Below are 23,571 nucleotides of genomic sequence, written 5' to 3'. Positions count from 1 at the left end.
GAGGTTAAAAAAGTGTTAAATACATCTATTAAGTTCTGTAGCCAGCGTTTAAACCAGGTTCAGCAAGTCTGCTTCCACCATGGTGTGCTGTCTCTCCATGAACGGGGAGCGGCTCCCACACTAGCCCACCGTGGTACGCACACCTGAGGGTGACTCCCAGTGAGTCACATCCTTGTGTAAGTAAGTCCATCCTCTTGAGTGTGAGTGGAATCTCTGACATGCTTCTAACCAATGGAATATGGCACAGGTGGCAGGATGTCATATGCCAAGGTGAAGAAGCGATGTTGCAGATGCAGTTAGGGTCTCAAAGGAGTTGATTCTTTTTTTTTTTTCCGGTCGGAGTTTCATTCTTGTCGCCCAGGCTGGAGTGCAGTGGCGCAATCTCAGCTCACCACAACCTCCGCCTCCCAGGTTCAAGCGATTTTCTTGCCTCAGCCTCCCAAGTAGCTGGGACTATAGGCACGCATCACCATGCCCAGCTAGGTTTTGTATTTTTAGTAGAGATGGGGGTTTCATTATATTGGTCAGGCTGGTCTTGAACTCCTGATTTCATGATCTGCCCGCCTTGGCCTCCCAAAGTGCTGGGATTACAGGCATGAGCCACCGCGCCCAGCCAGGAGTTGATTCTGAGTTAATGAAAAGATTTTCCCCAGGTGGACCTCCCTCATCAGGTGATGGTGATGGTGATGTGAAGGCCAGGCAGAGAGTGGGTGATGCGGCAGGGCAGCCGCCAGCAGCCGGAAGAGGCCAGGACGTCTCTCCAGAGTCCCTGGAGGGAACACCATCCTGCCGACGCCTTGACTTCAGCCCAGTGATAGTGATTTCAGACTTCTGGCCTTGAGAACTGTGAGAGAACAGATTACTGTTGCTCTAAGTCACCAAATCTGTGGGCTTGCTACAGTAGCCACAATAAACAAATACAGGCAGGGCACAGTGGCTCATGCCCGTAATCCCAGCACTTTGGGAGGCCGAGGCGGGCAGATCAAGAGGTCAGGAGTTCGAGACCAGCCTGGCCAACATGGTGAAACCCTGTCTGTACCAAAAATACAAAAATTAGTCAGATGTGGTGGCAGGCACCTTTAGTCCTAGCTTCTTAGGAGGATGAGGCAAGAGAATCATTCGAACCCGGGAGGCAGATGATGCAGTGAGCCAAGATCCCATCACTGTACTCCAGCCTGGGCGACAGAGTGAGACTCTGTCTCAAGAAAAAAAAAAAGAAACAAATACAGCCCATTAAACATTTTCCATTGCAGTCAGATTCTAAAAATCTTCAGCACTGTAGACTGCAGACATTTCATTTTTCTCCTTTTAGGGGTGCTTTGCTCATTTCTAGCAATTAACTTTCAGAAAAGTGATGGCCACACTGTCTGCCTCTCAGACTGGCAGTGACATCTCAGTCCGCTTTGAGTACATCTTTTTCCTTGATAGCTTATTCAATGAGAGAAGCAGTCCTTGAATTTCTGCTGAGAAAAACAAACAATGAAGACAGAAGAAAACATCAGAGAGTGGTTCTCAGATGGCAGGATGGGGGCGACAGATGGAGAGTACGTTCCAAAGAAGCACTGCTTCTAGCCTTCCACAGGTGATGACGTATCCCCAGCTTCCCCCAAACCATCAGAATGCCAAATAAATCTTACTGCATCCTAGTAGAATCTTTAAAGATGAGCCTACTGCAGCTCAAAAACGTATGTATTAAAGTGGTCAAGTTAGCATTGCTTAATCTACTACTTGTGAATTGGGTGCTATCTTTCTAGTGTTTGTAGAAGTACTGGATGATTTCAGTCTCTTAATTATATATTTTTGTAACTTTTTGTTTATAAATAATCGCAGGTTTACAAAAACTTTTCAAGAACAGTACAAAGAACTCCCCATATCCCCTTCCCTCAGCTTCTCCATTTGTTACCATTTTATATTTGTTCGATCGTTTTCCATTTGTATACATGCTATTGCTTTTTTCTAGAAACCATTTGAGAGTGAGTTGCAGACATCGTGCTCTTTTGGCCATCAGTTCTTCAGCATGCATTTTCTAAGAAGGACCCTTTCTTGTATAGCTGCAGTGCAGTTACTTCAATCAGGAAGTTAATGACACCAATGCTATTATCTTATCTACAAGCCTTACTCAGATCTTGCCATTGACTCCCTAATGTCCTGGGGTCTGGGATCCCATCCCAGATCATAAGGCGTATTCAGTTGTCACATCTCTAATTTCCTTCTATCTGGAACAAGTTCTCAGTCTTTCCTGTTCTTCATGACCTCGATATTTGTGCGGAGTCCAGGACAGAGCTGTCCCTTCATTGGATTAAACTCGGTGTGGTGGGACCCTCTGATTCTCCGCATTTTGTAGCTACACTGGAGGCAGAAGACAAAGAAGAGAAATCACGTTGGGCACATCTTGTCTGAATTGGAATGCCTCTGTTTCCACAGAAGTCCCTTTTGCAGACTTCCTATCTGAAGTTAATAGTTAATAGTTCAAGTTGAGCTTTACTGGATGTCCTGTTCTTTTAAAAAGCCTTAGCTCAGATGTCACCTCCTCGGGACAATGGCTAACTACCAAGTCTATTGTATGAATGTGACGTGACTTACCTCATCTAATCCTCACAATAGCGCTATCATCTATGTTCTCTCATTTTGCATACTTTATAGGTGAGGAAATGAAAATAAACCCAGGTCTAGGGTGTGCCTGCTTCCCCGCTGGACTGCCCCCGTGCTGCCTCAGAAGGGCCTTCCCCAGCCCCTCAGCTAAAGCAGGCCCCTGCCCCACCCTGCTGCCATCACCCTATCCTGTTTCCCGGTTCCAATTTCATTAGAGCACTTGGCCAGCCAGAATCCCTTTGTTCAATTCACTTCATTACCCGTTATGGTGGGTCTTCTCCACCAAGACCTGAACTGCAGAGGGGCTGCCACCTTTCTGTCCAGGTCACCACGGGGTGTCCAGTTCCTAAGGTGGTGCCTGGAACACAGGAAATCATCTTTTTTCAAATGAACACATGCATGTTTTCTTTGACAAAGCCTTTGGTAATAACACTTCTTTCCAAAAAGTCAGCACAGATGAAGTGCTTGAGAGACTTGGGTCTTCTCTAGAAGATGCAATAATGAGGCACCTGCTGAGGGAAGGGGCTGGGTGTGGGCCCAGCAGTGGAAAGAGCGCCCCTGCCGTGTTCAGAACAGGCCATGGGGTCTGGGGCACGTATCTTCAAGCCTGTGAGCCAAGAAGTTGGGAGAAGGCACAGGTGGGTACCCCAGTGAAGAGAGGCTAGGATGCCTGTCCTGGAGCGGCTCACCCCCACCCGCCGGCAGTTTGCAATAGAGATGCCGTTTCTGTAGTAGCTGCCAGCCTGTTGTGATAGCATCTTTCTTTTTTCTTGAGTTGAATTGACAGGTTTCGGCAGACTCCCAATCAAAACAGCAGAAGCAAACAGAGACAAGCACAGGATGAGAGAAGTGTCTGTCAGCTTAGCAAGCTGTCAGGGCCGGGTTTAATTTAAAGCAACACCAGGAAACACTGAATAGCGGCATTACTAATTGGATTAAAGGCTATAAGAATCAGATGCCAAAGTGGCAGTCTCACTTTCGGATGCCCGGCCTGCCTTCAGTGTTAGCTATTTGGTGTGGTCCTCGCCGTGGCCCTTTGCCCGGCAGAGGCACTACCTTAAGTCACTCCATCGGATGTTTATAGAGTAGCTGCTCTGCCCCAGCCCTTGAGAGCCACAGGGGATTCAGCTGTGAATGAGGCACAGCCAGCTTCCCTGTCGCAGAAAATCGAGACCCTAAACAAGGATGCTATTTCACCACATCAAAGGTGCCATTGTTTTAGCCACTCCCTAAGAAAGAAAGAAAAATACCAATTATGTGGTAACACAAATCTCTCATCATTTAGAATTTTTGTCTTATGGTTATTGAAAGAACTCTTTTAGACTTAATTAAATATAGATTTTATATATTTTTGTGAATATATAAAAAGGAAAATAGGTGAAGAAAAATAAATTGGTTAAGATATCCCTAAAACTTTTTTACAGCCAGAGCCTTCCTCTTCTAAAGCTTTTTATTTTTAGATATTTCTACACAAGCTGTTGTCCTCTATGCCATCAAGAGTGTGAGCCATGCAGCATTTCTCAGAAGAATCCATACAAAAACTACAGGCCATCAGCGCTGGGCTTTTGATTCCCACTTTGGGAATGCTGCTAAGCAACCCCCGAGTGACTGTCCCCCATCAGCCGCCCCCATCAAGATGCTCTACTCTTGTCTCTGGATTTTCTTCCTCCTGCTGGCACCTGTGCCACACGTCTTGACACTGGCGTGCTGGATGTTGCCGCATGCACAGGCAGTGGTAACTACACAACTGTTTTTCCAATGCCATTGTAAGAAACACCCCGACTTGGCCAGCCGCAGTGACTCACACCTGTAATCCCAGCACTTTGGGAGGCCGAGGCAGGCAGATCATTTGAGGTCAGGAGTTAGAGAGCAGCCTGGCCAACATGGTGAAACCCTGTTTCTACTAAAAATATATAAAAAAATGAGCGGGGCGTGGTGGCACATGCATGTAATCCCAGCTACTTGGGAGGCTGAGGCATGATAATCACTTGAACCCAGGAGGCAAAGGTTGCAGTGAGCCACTGCACTCCAGCCTGGGTGACAGGGTGAGACCTTGTCAAAAAAAAAGAAAGAGAGAAGAAAGAGAAAGAGAGGGAGGGAGGGAGGGAGACAGCAAGGGAGGGAGGGAAGGAGGAAGGAAGGAAGGAAAGAAAGAAGGGGAGAAAGAAAGAAAGGCCCTGACTTGAGGGAGGTGAAAATGTGAAAGAATAGGCATCTGTGAATTGGTGAAGTGTGGCTAGTGCCAGGGTGCTGAGCGTTGCGAAGCATTATGAAGGGAGATGAACATTATGGTAGAGGATGCTGTGAGCACAGATAACAGGGTTCCCTCCCGTCTGTGGTCAGACCTTCCTGGAGAACAAAGCTCCAGGCCAAGACCTAATGCACGGGAAGGGGCAAGGCAGGAGGAGAAGGTCGAAGGGTGCTCTGGAGGAGGGAACAGTGTCTGCAAAGGCCCAGAGTTGGGAGGGAAAGTACAGGGTTGCAGTATTCTTGGTCAGTTCACAAAGTGGACTTTTTGTTAGTGGTGAAGCATGGAAGAGCTGCTAGCCACGAAAATAACTTAGTGGTTCTGTTGGGCTTTGCCAGCATTCCCACCATAGCTAACTGTGTCATAGAAGCTGCTGGAGGAATTAATGATGCAGTGGGCATGTTAATATACCTAAATTAAAATATCCATTGCAGCCCAGGCGCAGTGGCTTATGGCTGTAATTCCAGCACTTTGGGAGACTGGGGCAGGTGGATCACCTGAGGTCAGGAGTTTGAGACCAGCCTGGCCAACATGGTGAAACCCCATCTCTACCAAAAATGCGAAAAAGTTAGCTGGGTGTGATGGCTGGCGCCTGTAATGCCAGCTACTCGGGAGGCTGAGGCAAGAGGATTGCTTGAACTCAGGAGGCAGAGGTTGTAGCAAGCTGAGATCATGCCACTGCACTCCGGCCTGGGTTACAGAGTGAGACCCTGACACACACATAGACACACACACAAACACACACACACACACACACACACACACAAGCTCACTGCATCATTAATTCCTCCAGCAGGTTTTTTTTTTTCATCTGGGTCTTCAGTTGAAGGGTCTAGTGTTTTTTTTTAAGTTTTTGAGATGTTTGTTATAGAAGTATGAATTTCAAAAATATTAATATAATTAAATCTGAAAGTTATTTGAAACAACTAAATTCACCCATGGGCCCACCATTCCACAGTTTCCACAATGTCATATTTTGGCCCTTGTTTAAGAAGATATGTGAAGTTTGCAGGGCTGTAATCCCACTGATTACAATCATAGATTCCCCTTTGTTGCTTTTTTTTTTCATGACGGAGTCTTGCTCTGTCGCCCAGGCTGGAGTGCAATGGCACAGTGTTGGCTCACTCACGGCAGCCTCTGCCTCCTGGGTTCAAGCCATTCTCCTGCCTCAGCCTCCCGAGTAGCTGGGATTACAGGCACCCGCCACTATGCCTGGCTAATTTTTTGTATTTTTAATAGAGATGGAGTTTTACCATGTTGGCCAGGCTGGTCTCGAACTCCTGACCTCACGATCCGCCCGCCTCAGTCTCCCAAAGTGCAGAGATTACAGGCATAAGCCACTGCACCTGGCCCGTTGCTTATTTTTCTATTACAAAATTTAATATTTGGTAACGCCCCTGTTGATATAAAAGCTTCATAATTGCACATAATATATACAATCATCTAAGTGGACATTTTTAAATTTACGTGACCACTCACTTTTAAACATGTAGGTTGCTTTTGAGCTTTTAACTACTATAAATGATATTACATTGAACATTTTCAGGGGTTGGCAAACTACAGCCCACAGACCAAATCTGGCCCGCCACCTGTTTTTGTAAATAAAGTTGTATTGGAACACAGCCAGATCCATTCATTCATGTATTACATATGGTCACTTTCACACTGGCACAGCAGAGTGGAGTTGCAATAAAGATTGTGTGGCCCACAGAGCCTACAATATGTACTATTTGGTCATTTACCAAAAAGAATTGCCAATCTCTGTTTTACAGTATGCAGCCGAGTTTTCTTTTGACTTACATTATTCTCCTTAAGATAAATTCTGGGGCCGGGCGCGGTGGCTCATGCCTGTAATCCCAGCACTTTGGGAGGCCGAGGTAGGTGGATCACGAGGTCAAGAGATCGAGACCATCCTGGTCAACATGGTGAAACCCCGTCTCTACTAAAAATACAAAAAATTAGCTGGGCGTGGTAGCGCGTGCCTGTAATCCCAGCTACTCAGGAGGCTGAGGCAGGAGAATTGCCTGAACCCAGGAGGCGGTTGCGTTGAGCCGAGATCGCGCCATTGCACTCCTGCCTGGGTAACAAGAGCGAAACTCCGTCTCAAAAAAAAAAAAAAAAAAAAAGATAAATTCTGAGAGATGGATATTCACTCATAGGATACATAACTTAGTTTGATTTCAAAATAACCTCTTTGTAACATGAATATGGCCTTCGTAGACAGTGACATATCAGAACAAATGAATTAGCTGATTCATTGATAGATTCGTTTATTAACTATTACAAGAGTAGAGTGATTAGAAGATACTATTAATGTACCTTTGGTCCATTTCGTTTGTACTCAGAGGTAACTGATCTTCATCTCCAATTTAACTCCTCAAATAGATCCCAGTTCTTCCCATTCACAGCATTTCTCATCGTTTTTAATTGTTTCATTAGTGCAACACTAGCAGCTGTATCTAATAAGTCTTAAATGTTACTGATTTGACACAATACCTTTCTCCCTCCCCAGTTAGGGACCCGAGCATGGGGGTTCCTAGTCAGTGGGCAGCTTTTTCCTATGTGGCTATTCAAGTTTGGGCCAAGGTTTTTCTATTCTTTTTATAACTACTTTTTTGGGGGAAAGAACCCACTTAAAACCTTGCAGTGGACATCCTGGTGTGTGCCCAATATCCCCTTTATTGCCGAGGCATTCATTCCGCTCCCATCCCACCCGCCATGCCAAGAATGTGGCCTGCTGAGCCCCTCTCCACAAACTGATGTCCACCGAAGGGACTCACCTCACTCAAGATGGTGCCTGCCGTCTCCCTGGGGGCAGCCTGTATCCCGCGGTCGATGGAGAGTCATGAAAGCCTGCTCTCCTCGCTTCAACAGAGAAAACTCTGAAGAGCAGTCCTAGCTTCAGAGCTCCCGGGAGGATCAGCCAAGGTCTTTGTTTCGGCTGCTCAAATCCTCCCTCCACCTGGCCTCGCTTACTCTCCCACTGTTATCTCCTGGAGAGCACTCCCCAATTAACTTTTTCATGCAAATCTCTTTCTCAGAGTCTACTTCCAGGGAATTCCACCACCCCAGACCCAAAGGACCGACCTAAATCCTCTTGGTTCAGTTTTCATTCTTCACTTGCCATTGACTTTGAAAGTTTGCACCTTCTTTGCCTCCCTTCACGGTGATATTTCAGCACTGCGTTCACAGCTCCTGTTTGCTGCAAGGCTCTGCTCTTCGCCTCATCTTTGACATTTCTTAGGAGTCTCCTTTTATTGCCTCATTACTTTAGGAAGAGGTGAGGTATAAATTACCAAGGTAATAAATATTCAAATTGCACAGACCCTCTGCCCCTGAACAGATGTCCACTTTAAGGCAATGTCAATCTCCATCCCCTGGGCAAGGGAGAGGAGAAGAAACTTCACCACCGAAGCTTCGTGGGAGGAAAGGGAAGCTGAGGAAGTGTGGCTTCTATTGAGTTTCTGATTCAGACACAGGAAGAGTTCCTTCCAGAAAATTCAGTTAAGGAAGAGGAAATGATAACCCAAGAATGTTATGATACGGAGCCTGCAGGTTGTTTACGACAACAGAAGTGCTGCATGGACCCAATGAGGGTTTTACTTTTGCTTTTAGCTATTGCGGGCAGAGCCTGTGATGCATGCCAGGAGCTGGCTTAGTGCTTTTCAGGTATTAGAAGAGCTAACTCTCTAAGTGGGGTACTATTTGTCACCCGCACTTTCCAGGGGGAAAACAGGCCCTGGGAGGTTACATAGCCTTTCCAGGTCACACAGCTAAGAGGCAATGGGAATTTGACCCCAGAATCCTTTGACTCCAAAGCCAAGCTCTTAATCTGTATTATCTTGCCTCCCTTCTGTAGAGACCAAGGTTGTCCACAGTCTAGCCCAGGGTACTTTGGCTGGGGGTGGAAATAAACCTGTTCAAAATGCAGATTCCTGGGTCCCAGCTCAGACCTACTGGATTAAAATCTCTGGTTGAGGGGCCCAGGGACCTGCATTTTAACACGTCTCCTTGTGGATACACTCTCTAAAGGATGAGAATGTCAAGTAGTGACTTTCTCACTGCCATGCAGGTCACAGGCCACCTTCCTAATTTCCCTTGCCTTGTGCCAAGCAAGCCAGCAGGGACCTGAGACGATCAGCAGCTTTGTGACACCTGCAGGTCATCTTCTGTTGTCATGCTGCCTTTCCAGTAGGCCCTCCTGTTGGGATTCAGTACTTTCTTTGATGCTGCTCTTCATCTCCTGATAACGGAGGGAAACTGAGGCAGTGGAACTGCTGGATTCCTGCTGCCTCAGTGAGATCTTGGGTAAGTCACCTGCCCTCTCTGTGCCTCAGTTCCCTCATCTGTGAGAAGGGGGTGATAATATTACCTGCTCAGGGTTACTGTGCAGAAGTATTGGAGCTTTGAGTGAATGTTAGTTATTATTCTATCACCTCCCTTCAGTAGTCTAGTGAGACCTTTAATCATCTTTCCCCAGAATTCAGCTGGGTCTGTTCTCACTATTCCATATTTATAATATTTTCCACAGGGTCTTCATTTCCTTTTTCCCTTTGAACATCTCCAGCTTACCTCTACAGATCTATGCTAGTCCCTTTGGTAAGAGTATTAGATTGGCCCAGGTCTGTGTCCGCATGAGAAGAGAGCCCACCTGGTCTTAGGCCAAGGTATTTCAGGCGTTTCATTTTGCATTTACCGTCATCTGTAGAGCATATCATACAAGCCAGCTCGTGTTTTTGACTGAGCATAGACATCAAGGTGATGAAAAAGGAGCGTTGGGTCGGCTCTTGGCTCTGCTGCCCACTAGATGGGTAATCTGGGTAAATCGCATCCCCTCTCTTGGTCTCAGTTTTCTCTTGTGAACTAGGGGAAATGTTTTGAGATCAGCGTTGTTCTAATCATGATATATACGTGCATACATGTACTTGGTAAGAAGATGAATTGCTGGGCAACCTCAGAAAAGCCTGGGCTCTGGTGTGGAAGAGCTGTGAGTGTTGGGGGCTGTGGCATTGCTGGAAGGTTTTTCTCTTGGTATCGAGAAATTCCAGGGCAGAGAAAGTCAGAGTTCTGAAAAAGTTCTATGGAAATGAAGTGAACTTTTTACAAAGTGTACTAAGGGCTGGGACCTCTGAATTTCATCTCTCCTCCGCAATCTAACTCTGATTCCACGGCAGCGTCATTGTGCCGTCTCTTGGCAGATGTCTTTTTCTTTTAAGTTTTTAAAATGAGAGCTTTATTGAGATAGAATTCACATACTATAGAAATCATCTATTCAAAGTGACAATTCAGTAGTCTTTAGTCTCTTCACAGAGTGTGTACCGTCATCGCCACAATCAATTTCAGAACACTTAGAACCATTCTGTGGGTTTTGACAAATGCATAGTCATATATCCATCACCACAGTGTGTACAGAACAGTTCCATCGGCCTAAAGTTCCCTCATGCTGCCCCTTCGTAGTCAACCCTTTCCCCACCTTGTAACTCCTGGCAACCACTGATCTGTTTTCCATCCCTATAGTTTTGCTGTTTCCAGAATGTCGTATAAATAGAATCACATAATGTGTAGCTTTGGGAATGGCATCTTTCACTTAGGAAAAGGGGTTAAAATTAATCCACGTTATCACATGGATAATAAAAATATTCTTTCTATTACTGAGTAGCGTTCCATTATGTGGATGTGTGTCTGTTTTATTCATTTACCAGTTGAAGGACATCTGTTTCCAGATTTTGGCAATCATGAATAAAGTTGCTATAAACATTGACTTACATGTTTTTCTTGTGTGTATAAATGTAAGTTTCCATTTCTCTTAAGTAAATACCTATCCATAGTTGTTGGGTCGTATGTTAAGTATATATTCAAATGTAGAAGAGACTGCAAAATCGTTTTTTACAGTGGCTGTACCGTTTTGCGTTCCTACAGCAATGTGTGAGAGTTCTGGTTGTTTCCCACACTCGCCAGCATTTGATATTATCAGTATTTTCTGGTTTGGGTTTTGTTTAATTTTAGCTATCCAGATGGGTATGTAGTGATATCTTACTGTGGTTTGTTTTTGTTTTGTTGGTTTTTTTTAGACTGGGTCTCACTCTGTTGCCCAGGCTGGAGTGCAGTGGCATGATCTCAGCTCACTGCAACTTCTGCCTTCTGGGTTCAAGCGATCCTCCCACCTCAGCCTCCTGTGTAGCTGGGACTACAGGCATGCAACACCACACCTAGCTAATCTTTGTATTTTTTGTAGAGATTATGTTTCTATGTTGCTCAGGCTGGTCGCGAACTCTTGGACTCAAGAGATCCACCTGCCTCAGCCTCCCAAAGTGCTGGGATTACCCTTACTGTGGTTTTAATTTCCATTTCCCTAAAGACTATAATGTTGAACATCTTTTCATGTGCTTACTTGCCATCCATATAGTCTCTTTGGTGAAGTATCTATTCACATTTTTTCACAAAGATTTTCTTCTATGTTTTCTTCCAAAAGTTTTATAGTTTTATATTTTAGGTCTGTGATCCATTTTGAATTAATTTTTGCAGAAGGAGCTAAGTATGGGCCAAGGGTCATTGTTTTATATGTGAATATTGAGTTGTTCTAGCACTATTTGTTGACAGTGCCTCCACTGAATTACTTTGTACTTCTCTTTTTTTTTTTTAAGACAGGGTTTCACCATGTTGGTCAGGCTGGTCTTGAACTCCCAACCTCAGGTGATCTGCCCGCCTTGGCCTCCAAAGTGCTGGGATTACAGGCATGAGCTACTTCGCCCAGCCTATACTTCTCTTAAAAGACCAGCTGATTCTGTTCCTGTGGGTCTATTTCTGTACTCTGTTTTGCTGCATTGATCTGTGTGTCTGTGCTCTCATCAGTTCCACACTGTCTTGATTACTGTAACTTAATGTAAATCTTGAAATTGGATGGTGTTCTTTTGAAAAATTGTTTTGGTTATTCTAATTCCTTTCCCTTTTCATATGAATTGTAGAATCAGTTTTCCAATAATACAAAAATAATAGTAATAAAGCCTATCGCTGGGATTGAAATTGTGTTGAACCTGCATATCCATTTGGGGAGAACTGGCTCATTAACAATAGCATGTTGTTCAATCCATGAACATGGTGAGCCCTCCAGTTATTTAGGTCTTCTTTCTTTCCCCAGTGTTCTAGTGTTTTCATCATACTGTAAGGTTAGATTTATACCTAACAAATATTTCCCTTTTTGCTGCTATTGTAAATAGTCCTCTCCTTTGTTTTTAAGTTTTAACTTCAGTTGTTCATTGCTAAGATATTGAAATGCAGTTGATTTTTGTGAATTGATTTTGTATCCCATGACATTACTAAAGTTATTTATGAGTTCTAAGGAGGTTTTTAGTAGATTCTATGAGATTTTCTACATAGATCATGTTGTCTACCAGTGAAGTAGTTTTTGTTTCTTCCTTTTCAATCCATATGCCTTTATTTCTTTTTCTTACCTTATTGCAACTTCCAGCGGTATAAGAATGTGAGAAAGGCCATCTTTTCCTTGTTCCCTATATTAGGGAGAAAGCGTGCAGTATCTCACCAAGCATGATGTTAGCTGTGGGTTGTTTTGTAAATGCCCTTTCTCAGTTAAGGAAGTTCCCTCCTATCCTTGCTTGCTGAAAGTTTTTTCTTTTGTCATGACTGGATATTGAATGTTGTCAAAGGCTTTTTCTGCCTCAATTGATATGACTATATGCCTTTTCTTGTTTGGTCTGTTCATAAGGCATATACATTTGAAACGTTTGGAAATATTGAGCCAGTCGTGCATTCCTGTGATAAACCTTAGCTGTGGTGCATTTCTACTTCTCTATTTTTTTTTTCTTTTTTTTGAGACAAAGTGTCGTTCTATCACCAGGCTAGAGTACAGTGGCGTGATCCCGGCTCACTGCAACTTCCGTTTTCTGGTTTTAAGCAATTCTCCTGCCACAGCCTCCCAAGTAGCTGGGACAACAGGCACGCACCACCATGCCCGGCTAGTTTTTTATACTTTTAGTAGAGACGGGGTTTCACCATGTTGGCCAGGATGGTCTCGATCTCTTGACCTCGTGATCCGCCTGCCTCAGCCTCCCAAGCATTTTTACTTCTTATATATGTTGGATATGATATGCTAATATTTTATGGAGGGTTTTTGGTAGCCTGGGGCTTCTCTGTAAGCTTGTGGGTTATTCTGAATCCCGGCCTCTCTCCTCTCTCTGTGCTTGGTGTTCTTTTGCCTTTATCTGCTTCTCCTTTTTGCCCACATGTTAGAAAAACACGAAGCTACACAACTCAATTCAGGAACAGGATTTAGGAAGAAGTATTTGAGTCCAGGAGCTAGCTTCGAATTGATTTGCTCCACATTACTGAGGTCCTACCAAGTGCTCGGTCCCCGTTGTCACCTCCGAAGAACAGCTTATTTGCATTTATCTGAGCAGTCTAGTTCTCCATTACCAGGCACATGAGAGGAGGCACTGCCGAGGACGAACCTTCTGTCCATGTCTCTCGGTGGCCTCCCTGTTTCCTCCAGAGGCGTCCAGATCCGGGCACAGCCAGAGCCTGCTTCATGGGGACTGAAAGGCCTTCTTTGTCTTTCCACCAGAGGCTTTTGCAGCGGCCAGGAGGCCTGAAAATGACGCTGCAGGGGAAGTGTCGGGAGTGGCCAGGTTCCGGCCTAACAGGTTATTTTTAAAAAGCAAAGCCCAGCGAAGTGGGGAACTTTCTGGAGGGAGGTCTTTGTTTTCAGCACTCAGATGACGCAAAAGAGAGAGAGCAAAGGCGAATGTGGGCAGCAGGGGAGGGCTGACTCCACGCCTGCCTTCTGCGATGACTTCAGCTGGACCTGGGGCTGCAGGTCACAATGATCATGCCTTTGAACTGGGGACACAGTTGAGAAGGCTGGAAGAGGAAGAAAGGGGCAAGGTGTCCACGCCACAGCCCCGCCGTCTGCCTGAGTAGGGGCGGTCCACCACGCTGGCTTTTTGCTCCCTAGAAAATGCAGCAGCGGGAATTGTTCCTCAGAGCTGGGTCTGGGGGCAGGAGAATGGCTGGCTAATGGCCTGCTGAAGTGGTGAGGCCTGCGGCCTGCTTGCTTGGCTCAGCAGTTTAGTTTGTGGAAGAGTTTGCACAGACGGAATCCCCAGCTCAGTGTGAGCATATTGTCAACAATCTGAGGAATCTGGGCAGCCAAGCCATCGGGGGAGTTTTTTTGTTGGTCTCATCAGCTGTCTGCACCCTCCTACAGGAGGCGACCCTGCTCCCCACCTCCCCTTGCAGCCTGAGTCCCTGGAGGCTCCTGGGGGCCTTTCTGCCACCTGCCGCTCTCCTCTCCCACCCAGTTCCCCTCCCACCCAGCTCCCCTCCCACCCAGCTCCCCTCCCACCCAGCTCCCCTCCCACCCAGCTCCCCTCCCGTCCAGCTGCCCTCCCACCCAGCTCCCCTCCCACCCAGCTCCCCTCCCGTCCAGCTCCCCTCCCACCCAGCTCCCCTCCCACCCAGCTCCCCTCCCACCCAGCTCCCCTCCCACCCAGCTCCCCTCCCGTCCAGCTCCCCTCCCACCCAGCTCCCCTCCCACCCAGCTCCCCTCCCACCCAGCTCCTCTACCCTTTCCTCTGGCCAGTATCCTGATTTCAGTCCCCATTATCTTGCTAGAACTGACATAGTCTCCTGCAAACTGACTTCTGTGTCTCTTCTCTCCCATCTCCAGTCCACCTGCTATTAGATTCATTTTCCTTAAGAACAGTTCTGCTGTGGCTCTGCTCTGCTTAATAACCTTCATTAGCTCCCCATTGCCCACCTGGCACGTCTACTTCCCCAGCTTGGAATCTGATGCCCCCTGCATGCTGCCAGCTTTGCTTCCCGTCACACCTCTTCACATATCTGTACTGTTTGCCTAGCATGGACAACAACCCTCTTGTTCCCAAATATGCCCTTGTGCTTTCCCGCCCCATGCCTTCCGTGGTTGTGTTCCCACTGCCAGAAGCCTCCACTTCCCCTTCTCTGTGCGTTGGAATCCTCTGGGGGAGGCTACACCAGGGCCACGTGTACTCTTCATAGGGGATGTGCCTGACCTCTCCTTTCTCCCGGCATCATTCCTCACAAATCTTAGCTCTCTGGTGGCATTTATCCCGTTTTGTCGCTGTTACTTGTGTCTGGATCTTGAGCTCCTTACCCTTTAGGACAGGGTCCATGTCTAAGCTGTCCTCATGTCATGCTCATCTCCTGGTGATCACACGCTGCACTCAGAGGAACCATCATTTTTGTGCTACTTTGTGCCAAGACCTTAAACATTATCCCATTCGTTCCTCCCAACAAATTTCTAAAAGGAGTTTTAATACCTAACATCTGGCCGGGCGCAGTGGCTCATGCCTGTAATCCTAGCACTTTGGGAGGCCGAGGTAGATGGATCATGAGATCAGGAGTTCGAGACCAGCCTGGCCAACATGGTGAAACCCTGTCTCTACTAAAAATATAAAAATTAGCCAGGCATGGTGGCGGGCATCTGTAATCCCAGCTACTCAGGAGGCTGAGGCAGGAGAATTGCTTGAACCCAGAGGCAGAGGTTGCAGTGACCTGAGATGGTGCCACTGCACTCCAGCCTGGGCAATAAGAGCAAAACTCTGTCTCAAAAAAAAAAAAAAAAAAGAAAAGAAAGCCAACATTTGTTGAGCATTTACTGGAGCCGTACCAGACTGTTCTAAATATTTTGCCTGAGTTGGTTCGTTTAATCCTTGTATTAACTCTTTGTGGGACATTTGATTTGATTATTATCCCCCATGCCAAAGATGAGGAAACAGGCCCAGCGGGGTGAACTGGCCCCTTCTGGCTATGTTGAGTGACCATCCGACCTGTGGGGGTTGCTAGCTGTGCTTTATCGCCCCTGTTCGGCCTTCCTTCCTCTGATGGACGGCCAGCCTTTGGCAAACACTCAGACTTCCTTCCCCAGGCCCCGTGGGGCACCACGCAATGATCGCACGTTCTTAACAATAGTGATTCTTCATCCGTGACACGTGCTTACAAATCCCTTAATGGCTTTTGTATTCTTGCTTTGTCATTTTTTATCCCAGACTAATTTCTTCTTCCCCAGGCTGGCACTTATTTGGCGTTGTGCTGCCTGGGGTTTTAATCAAGGCGGCCTACACCCACACTGTGAAGCTCAACAGGCATTCACTTCTGGCATGTACCCAGGGCTGGGTGCCAGGCCTCCTGCTGGGACCGGCCCCACAGCTTCTCCAAATACTTATTTCCCCAGGATAGTGGCCAAAGAGCTCAGCAGCAGAACTATTTCTTCTGTGTCAAGGTTCCTTAGGATTCTCTTTGGCAAAATGGCAACCAGTCTCTTATCCCTAATGCCAAGCACAGAGCTGGACATGTGTTTAGCCCTCAATAAATAATCCTTGAATAAATAACTTCATTCTCCTTTCCTTTTTGAAAGCTGGGGTTGCCTGACAGGGAAACCAGGAAAATTCTGAAAACAAATCTATCAGTTAGCTTTTGCTGGATAACAAATACAGATACTTATGGTGGGGTTACTCCTGAGAAATCCATTGTAAGTTAAAAGTACTGTTAGGTGAAAAATGCATTTAATACCCTCAATCTACCAAACATTATAGCTTAGCCTCGTCCACCTTAAACATGCCCAAAACATTTACATTAGCCTGCAGTTGTCAAAATCATTTAATACAAAGCCTATTTGGTAATAAAGTATTGAATAGCCAAGTCATATATTGATGTTGACTGAATGTGTATCACTCCACACCACTGTAATGTTGAAAAATCATAAGGTGAAGTATCCTGAGTCCAGCCATCATAACTGTAGGCACAAAGCCTCAGGGCATACAACAACAAGAGTGCCTTACTCACCTGACTGAGGTCAGCTGGGGACTGGCTCTGCTCGTTATAAATCAGGCTTGCTTCTGTGGCTGGGGGTTGGCTGCTGGCTTCAGCTGGGGTAACTGCAGTGACAGCACTGTCCACGTGCCTCTCATCCTTCTAGGCCAGCAGGATAGCAGCTTGGGTAGAGAAAAGTGATCAGATAATTGCATTGTCACAAAGCACACGGTGGGTGGTATGAGACACCAAACTCAAAAGGACCTACCTCTGCCGTGGCACTGAAGAGTGGCCGCATTTCATTTTAAGAAAAATCAATATGTAGATGTATTTGCTGGTAGAACTCTCTGTTCAAATGGAGTCTTACAGGAAACGTGAGTAAATGATTCTTACAAGATGCTCGGGGTTGGGGCGAGAGGAGGGCGGAGGCAGCTCTGTGTCTTCCTACTGCTCCTTCCTGGTTTCTGTGGCTACTGGGAAACCAAAATCAAGAGCTCTCACAAGTACCTCTGTCTCTGGCATTCTTCATTGACCCGAAGCAGAGCACGGAGCCTCCAGGCCCAGCACGTAGCTCCGTTAGAGCCTCTAGTCTGCAGAGGATTCAGAACGAACAGAACTCCAGTGATGTAGTATGGAGGTGGGTGTTTATCAAGCCATTCTCAAGGTTTGGCCACCAGGGTGGTTTCATTGTATAATATTCAGTAACAAGCTTCTCAGAGGTGACAGCTGCCTTTTAGCTGAGCCATCCCAAGAGTATCTGCTGAGGACACATTTTGAAGCCAGACCCCCAGGTGCAGGTCACAGATGGTGTCTCTCTCACACCTGTGCTTATCACTGTCCCCTGGATAGATTTCAACTTCCCTGTGCAAAGAATCAAAACATGAAACCCAGAACAATGCATATGTTACTTTCAATAGAGGCCAGATAGGACCTTTTTCTGTTTAAGTGCTTGTTCCGTAACAGATCACTCAGAAATTTCGTGGTGTAAAACCACCACTTATTCTTACCACTTCTGCAGGTCAGGAATTCAGGCAGGGCGCAGTGAAGGCTTGTCTCTATTCCTCAAAGCCTGAGGCCTCGGCTGGGAAGACTGGAAAGCTGCGGCCAGAGTCATCTGAAGGCTTACGGTCTCACGTTGCAGTTGATGCTGGCTGGGGGCCTGATGGGCCATGACAGCTACACACGGCCTCTCCAGTGGTCTAAGCCTCTCGTAACATGGTACCAGGGTTCCTAGGATGAGCAGCCTGAGAGTCCACAGTGGACCAGGCTACGCTCTGGAGTGTGCTATCGTAGGCTGCGACCTCGCCTTGCAGGTCACGCCGTGTCACTTCCATCACATTACGGGCGGCCACCAAGCTCTGCCCAGCTTCAGCAGGAGAGAGCTTCTTGGTAGGGAGTGGCAAGGTTCTGCAAGAGCATATGAGACTAGAAGCGTCACTGTGGCCGCTTTTGGAAAACACAGCCACAGTACATTAATGCATTGGGTGTTCTTTTATGCCCCATTACCAAGGCCAAAGGAATCAGAATATCTGGTTGCAGAGATCTTGTTTTAGCTTCTTGCCCTCTCTCCCAAACCACTGAGCCCTTGGGGAAAGGTTTTTTCTTGTTGTTGTTTTTTTTATAACAGTCTCACTCTGTCACCCAGGGTGGAGTGCAGTGGCATGATCATGGCTAACTGCAACCCCAACCTCCCAGGCCTCAAGCAATCCTCCCAGCCTCAGCCTTCCGAGTAGCTGGACCACAGGTGTGGGCCACTGCACCCACCTAACTTGGCAACTTTTTGTAGAGAGGGGGTTTTGCTGTGTTGCCCAGGCTGGTCTCGAACTCCTGAGCTCAAGAGATCTGCCCACCTCGGCTTCCCAAAGTGCGGGGATTATAGGCATGAGCCACTGTCCTGGCCTGGGAAACCTTTATAGTTAGAGCTTTGCTGAAAACAGAGGCCAGAGGCCCAACGCAGAGAAAAAACAAGAGGCAGGAAGCAGTGTCAGTGGTTAAAAAGCAGACTTTGGAGCCAGATAAAAAGGACTGAATCCCAACTCTGTGCAGACAGCTCTATGGCCTAGAGCAGGTGCCTCTCTGTGCCTCAGTTTCCTCATCTGTAGAATGAGGGAAATAATAGGGTTGTCTAATAATTTGACAGCCCTATGCCTGGCACATGATAAGTGCCTAATGAGTATTACCCATTTATGAAAGTAATTATCAATACTGGTATTATTTCAGCTCATTATAAAAAAGCTTATGTCTCAGGAAGGGCCGTAGATCCTGCCCTACTCCTGCCGGTCCTGGAGAAGATTTCTTGGCAATCACGTCCTTTTATTTTGTTATTGACTTCATCAGAGAACCTGCGGGAAACATTAGCTCCTAATCCTAGTAAGAGCCAGCTGTATATAGGGATTTCATCTGTCTGATTTTATCCAGTTCTCCAGGTCTTAGAATCTTGACTTTCCAGGGAAAAGAAAAGGGAATTTGATGTATTTTCTATATTTTTCCCATTTGTAAATTAACGTGCTATGTTTCCCAAATTCTAAGGTCCCACCAACCTTATGACCACTGATTTTTATAACTTGCTAGGTTGGTGGGGAAAGAGTGCGAATCTGTTGTATAGTACATTCCAATCTCAACAACATTAAAATGTGGAAGAAAAAGATACAAATTGGAATTAAGGAAACACATTGAGTTCACTAGAATTTAGAAGTCTAGAAAAAAACAAAGGAGAAAATTAGAACTACTTATAATGAGGTTGGGTGTGTAATTTTAGCAGGATACTTTTGAGCAGGAAAGGACACCATTTGGCCAGCTGGTCACAAATGTAAAACTGGGATTTGGCCTGGCACGTTGGCTTACACCTGTAATCCCAGCACTTCAGGAGGCCGAGGCAGGTGGATCACCTGAGGTCAGGAGTTCGATACCAGCCAACATGGAGAAACCCCATCTCTACTAAACATATGAAATTAACCAGGCGTGGTGGTGCACACCTGTAATCCTAGCTACTCGGGAAGCGGAGGCAGGAGAATCGCTTGAACCTGGTAGGAGGAGGTTGCTGTGAGCTGAGATCATGCCATTGCACTGCAGCCTGGATGACAAGATCGAAACTCCATCTCAAAAACAACAAAAAAAAAAGAAAAAACTGGGATTTGCCTGAGCAAACTAGAACATCCACTCCCCTAATCTAAAAGCCTGACTTAAAACCAGAGCTAACCACAGTCAACGCACCAGGCACGTGGCTTCCATTTTCCTCTCAGTGGTTATATTTTCACACCATGAGTCTTTCTAAACTTTTTAAATATTTATGTAATGAATATTGTCCCATGTTATGAAAGATGATTTAAAGCTATACTTTTAATAATTACAAAAGTAGTGATATTTTTAATACAAAATTTTTTTGTATTAAAAAAAAAGCACGAAGGGGAAATAATCACCCATAATGCCATGACCCCCGAAGAGTCGCAGTTACCATTTTGTCTATAGTATTTTCTTTAAATACTATATTAGGGTGATGGAAGGGGTGGAGTAAACTTCTATGCCTGATTTTTTTTCTTTGCTAGGTGAACATTTTTGTTAATGACTACATAGCAGTGTGTCATAAGGCTGAACTGTAATTGATCTGATCGACAGGTACTGTTTGATATCTCCGGGTTTTCTAAGTTTTCCCTTTTGTAACACTGTCATGACTATTCTTGTAAATACATCTCGGCTCTATGAACGAGTGTTTTAAAATTATTAGAGGTGAAGTTATCGGGTCTAAAGATATGCATTTTTTAAAGATATTTGATAATTTAATGCTAAGTCCAGAGGTGTCTTTTAGATCCAAGCTCAACCATCAACCGTTAAATGTTAGCAATTTCACTACTTATTACACACTTTATAATGTGCCGTATCATACACTCACTTTGTGTCAAGCACAGTGCTTTATATGTGTTGACTGATTTTATCCTCATAACTTCCTTATAGAGTACGTTATCACTTTTGTTACATGGGTGAAGAAATTGAGACTTGATAAAGTTAAGGCCACACCACTAGAAAACAGCACCCACTGAACTGGAAATACAACTGGGTTTCCGTAGAAATGAACTCAGGGCATGGCTGGAGGGACCACTCCCTGGCTGATACCTATGAAAGTTTACAGACTTCCCCAGACTAGCTGAGTAGCCATTCCTTGAAGCCCAATACTTAATCTAAGTAGGGACAAACGTCTGGTCCCACTGAATAGGACAAACACGTAGTGAGTTCTTTTATTGAGTGGCTGCTTTGTGAGATCCAGAGAAACCCAAACCCTGCCTGGATCTGAAGAAGTTTCGTCTCATGAAGGGCCTGAGACCTGGAAGGAGCTGTGTCAGGTGCTAGAGAAGGTCGGTGGGAGAGGCGCCCTCAGTGTGGGGACCAGGAGGGCAGAGAGTGCTTCGTGGAGAGTCTAGAACTGTGTAATACCAGAGCGGCGGGCTACAGGAGGCTATTTAAATTTAGATTAATGAAAATCAAATTAAGAATTCAGTTCTTTAATCACACTAGCCCATTATAAAGGCTCAGTATTCCCTGGAGGCCACGGGCTACCATATTGGCCAGCGCAGGCAGAGAACATTTCCATCATCACAGAAAGTTCAATTGGAATCTGACGTAGAAGCAGGAGTTTGGCAGGGGGAGGTTAAAGGGTGGAGAATGACCTGTAGTCTACTTCAATTTGGACACGAGTCACGCATGGGAAAGTGGAAGCAGACGTGGAAAAGGGAGTTTGGGGCTATTCCCCGGCGTGAGCTGTGAGCCTCATTTTGTGTGGACTTCCTATTAGACCTCTGTAGCGTTTAGAATAGGAAGTCTCATTAGATCCAACACTTAAGTGTCTGTCATGCCCGTCGCCTCTGCTGAGGAAGCTATACCAATACGTGGCATCACCTAACCCTGAGTCAAGCTGGCTAGAGCGGAGACTGCATTATCCATAGCCTGGGCACAAGGAGGGTCTGAGGGCCATGAAGTGATTGGTAAGTAGGGTCCTCCCTGTGGAGAGTTGCTGGGTCCCAGAACACATGGCAGGGACACAGGAGCAGGAGGGAAGGATGCCCGCTTGTGGCTGGACCCTGAGAGGTGAGGAAGGCCCTCCAGCTCTCTCCAAAGCCTGCCCGAGAGGTGCTGAGAGGGCTCCCCACACCCCTTGCAACAACCCCATTGCCAGAGGTGGCCAGAGTACAGCCGCCAAGTCCTCCCTGTGGCCTCAGCGTCCCACTCCTGGACTGGAAGGAGTCGGTCTCATCTTAGTGTGAGCCCTTTTGCTCCTTTTTCTGCTTACGTAACAGCTTTGTTTGGCTTGTGAAATTACACCATGCCAGACATATTTCCAGACATCTCAGGCTCTTGTCTCTGCCAAGTAGATCCAAGCAGCTTGGTGGTTTTCCCAATCAGTCCTGATCTTCATCGCTCTGGAAGGTGTCTTCTGTTCTTCGCGGAGACTTAGATGAATTGTGTTCAGCCCACCTTGCTCCTGAGAACCGTGGAAAGCCGCAGACGACAGCTGCCCACCTGGCCCCACTCAGACGCCAGTCAAGTATCGCTTGACTGCATGAGACACGCTCCACCAGGGCTCTGTGCTGGTATTTGCACTGGTGACTTTTGTGAACCTACAGCCTCACTGTTTGGCCTGGCTGTGGTCAGAATGTGAACTATTGCACTTTTATTCAGTTTATCGAAAGGAACCAAAAATCGTCCACTCTTGGGTGGAGCCCCATTGTATATCACACTGCTCAAATTGCTTATTAAACAGAACTATTATTTTATAGTTTTAAAAATAATAATTTCACAACTTTCTATCGTTCCTTTATGGGAAGAGCGAAGACTGCAAATCTGAATCCTTTTCCCCCTCCCCTCTTTTGTCTTAATGCCTATTAGTTCTTTCTCTAAGCTTATTGAGCAGTGTATTTTTTTTTTTTTGAGACAGGGTCTCACTCTGTCTCCCAGGTTGGAGTGCAGCGGCACGATCTCGGCTCACTGCAACCTCCACCTCCTGGGTTCAAGTGATCCTCCCACCTCAGCCTCCTGAGTAGCTGGGACTACAGGCGTGTGCCACCACGCCCAGCTAATTTTTACTTTTTGGTGGAGATGGGATTTTACCATGTTGACTAGGCTGGTCTCAAACTCCTGACATCAAGTGATCTGACCACCTCGGCCTCCCAAAGTGCTGGGATTACGGGTATGAGCCATCATGCCCGGCTGGAGCAGTGTATTTTTTAAAAACCTTAATGGAAAATTTCAGCAATGCACAAGAGTAGAGAGACTAGCACAGTGAACGCTTGTGTCCTGTCACCCGACTGCAGCAGTCACCAACTCATAGTCCTTGTGGAGCTATGGTTCCGCTGCCGTATTATTGTTTAACAGCTTTATTGAGATAAACTTAATATCAGAAAAGTCTTTTTTTTTTTTGAGACAGTCTCACACTGTTGCCTGGGCTGGAGTGCAATGGTGCAATCTCAGCTCACTGCAACCTCTGCCTCCCAGGTTCAAGTGATTTTCCTGCTTCAGCCTCCCAAGTAGCTGGCATTACAGGCACCTGCCACTATGCCCAGCTAATTTTTTTGTCTTTTTAGTAGAGAAGGGGTTTCACTATGTTGACCAGGCTGGTCTCAAACTCCTGACCTCATGATCCTCCTGCCTCAGCCTCCCAAAGTGCTGGGATTACAGGCATGAGCCACCATGCCCGGCCACATCATTCTTTTTAAGTGTGTGCAGTTCAGTGATTTTTGGTAAACAGAGCTGTGCAGCCATCACAGTAATCCAATTTTTGACATTTCTATCACCCCCTAAAAGATCCCTTGGACTCGTTTGCTCCACATTGTTGTGAGGCAGATCCTGCGCTGTTTCATCTCATGTGGACATTACAGCATGTGTCTCAACTGTTGGACCACATTTGCTTGTCATGGCGGTGCCTGCTCAGACAGTCC

General features: G+C 46.2%; 1 protein-coding gene and 1 long non-coding RNA gene across 3 annotated transcripts in view; one reads left to right on the top strand and one right to left on the bottom strand.

Annotated features, from left to right (window-relative positions):
* CMTM7 (CKLF like MARVEL transmembrane domain containing 7) overlaps positions 1–23,571 on the top strand; it is a 60,895-nt gene that overhangs the window by 11,225 nt on the left and 26,099 nt on the right. The gene's annotated exons all lie outside the window — the stretch shown is intronic.
* Positions 1,028–22,642, bottom strand: LOC105705607 (uncharacterized). The gene is made up of 3 exons (XR_001104706.2): positions 16,914–22,642; positions 16,679–16,827; positions 1,028–1,460 (listed from the first exon to the last, which is right to left on the bottom strand). It is a non-coding gene; the product is annotated as an uncharacterized LOC105705607 (long non-coding RNA).

This window comes from Aotus nancymaae, unplaced genomic scaffold (genome assembly GCF_030222135.1).
Source record: "Aotus nancymaae isolate 86718 unplaced genomic scaffold, 86718_ANA_hifiasm-v0.15.2.pri h1tg000019l, whole genome shotgun sequence".
In the NCBI taxonomy this organism is placed as follows: Eukaryota; Metazoa; Chordata; class Mammalia; order Primates; family Aotidae; genus Aotus; species Aotus nancymaae.
The sequence above is the reverse complement of the archived record's forward strand: the minus strand, read 5'-3'. Positions and strand labels throughout refer to the sequence as shown.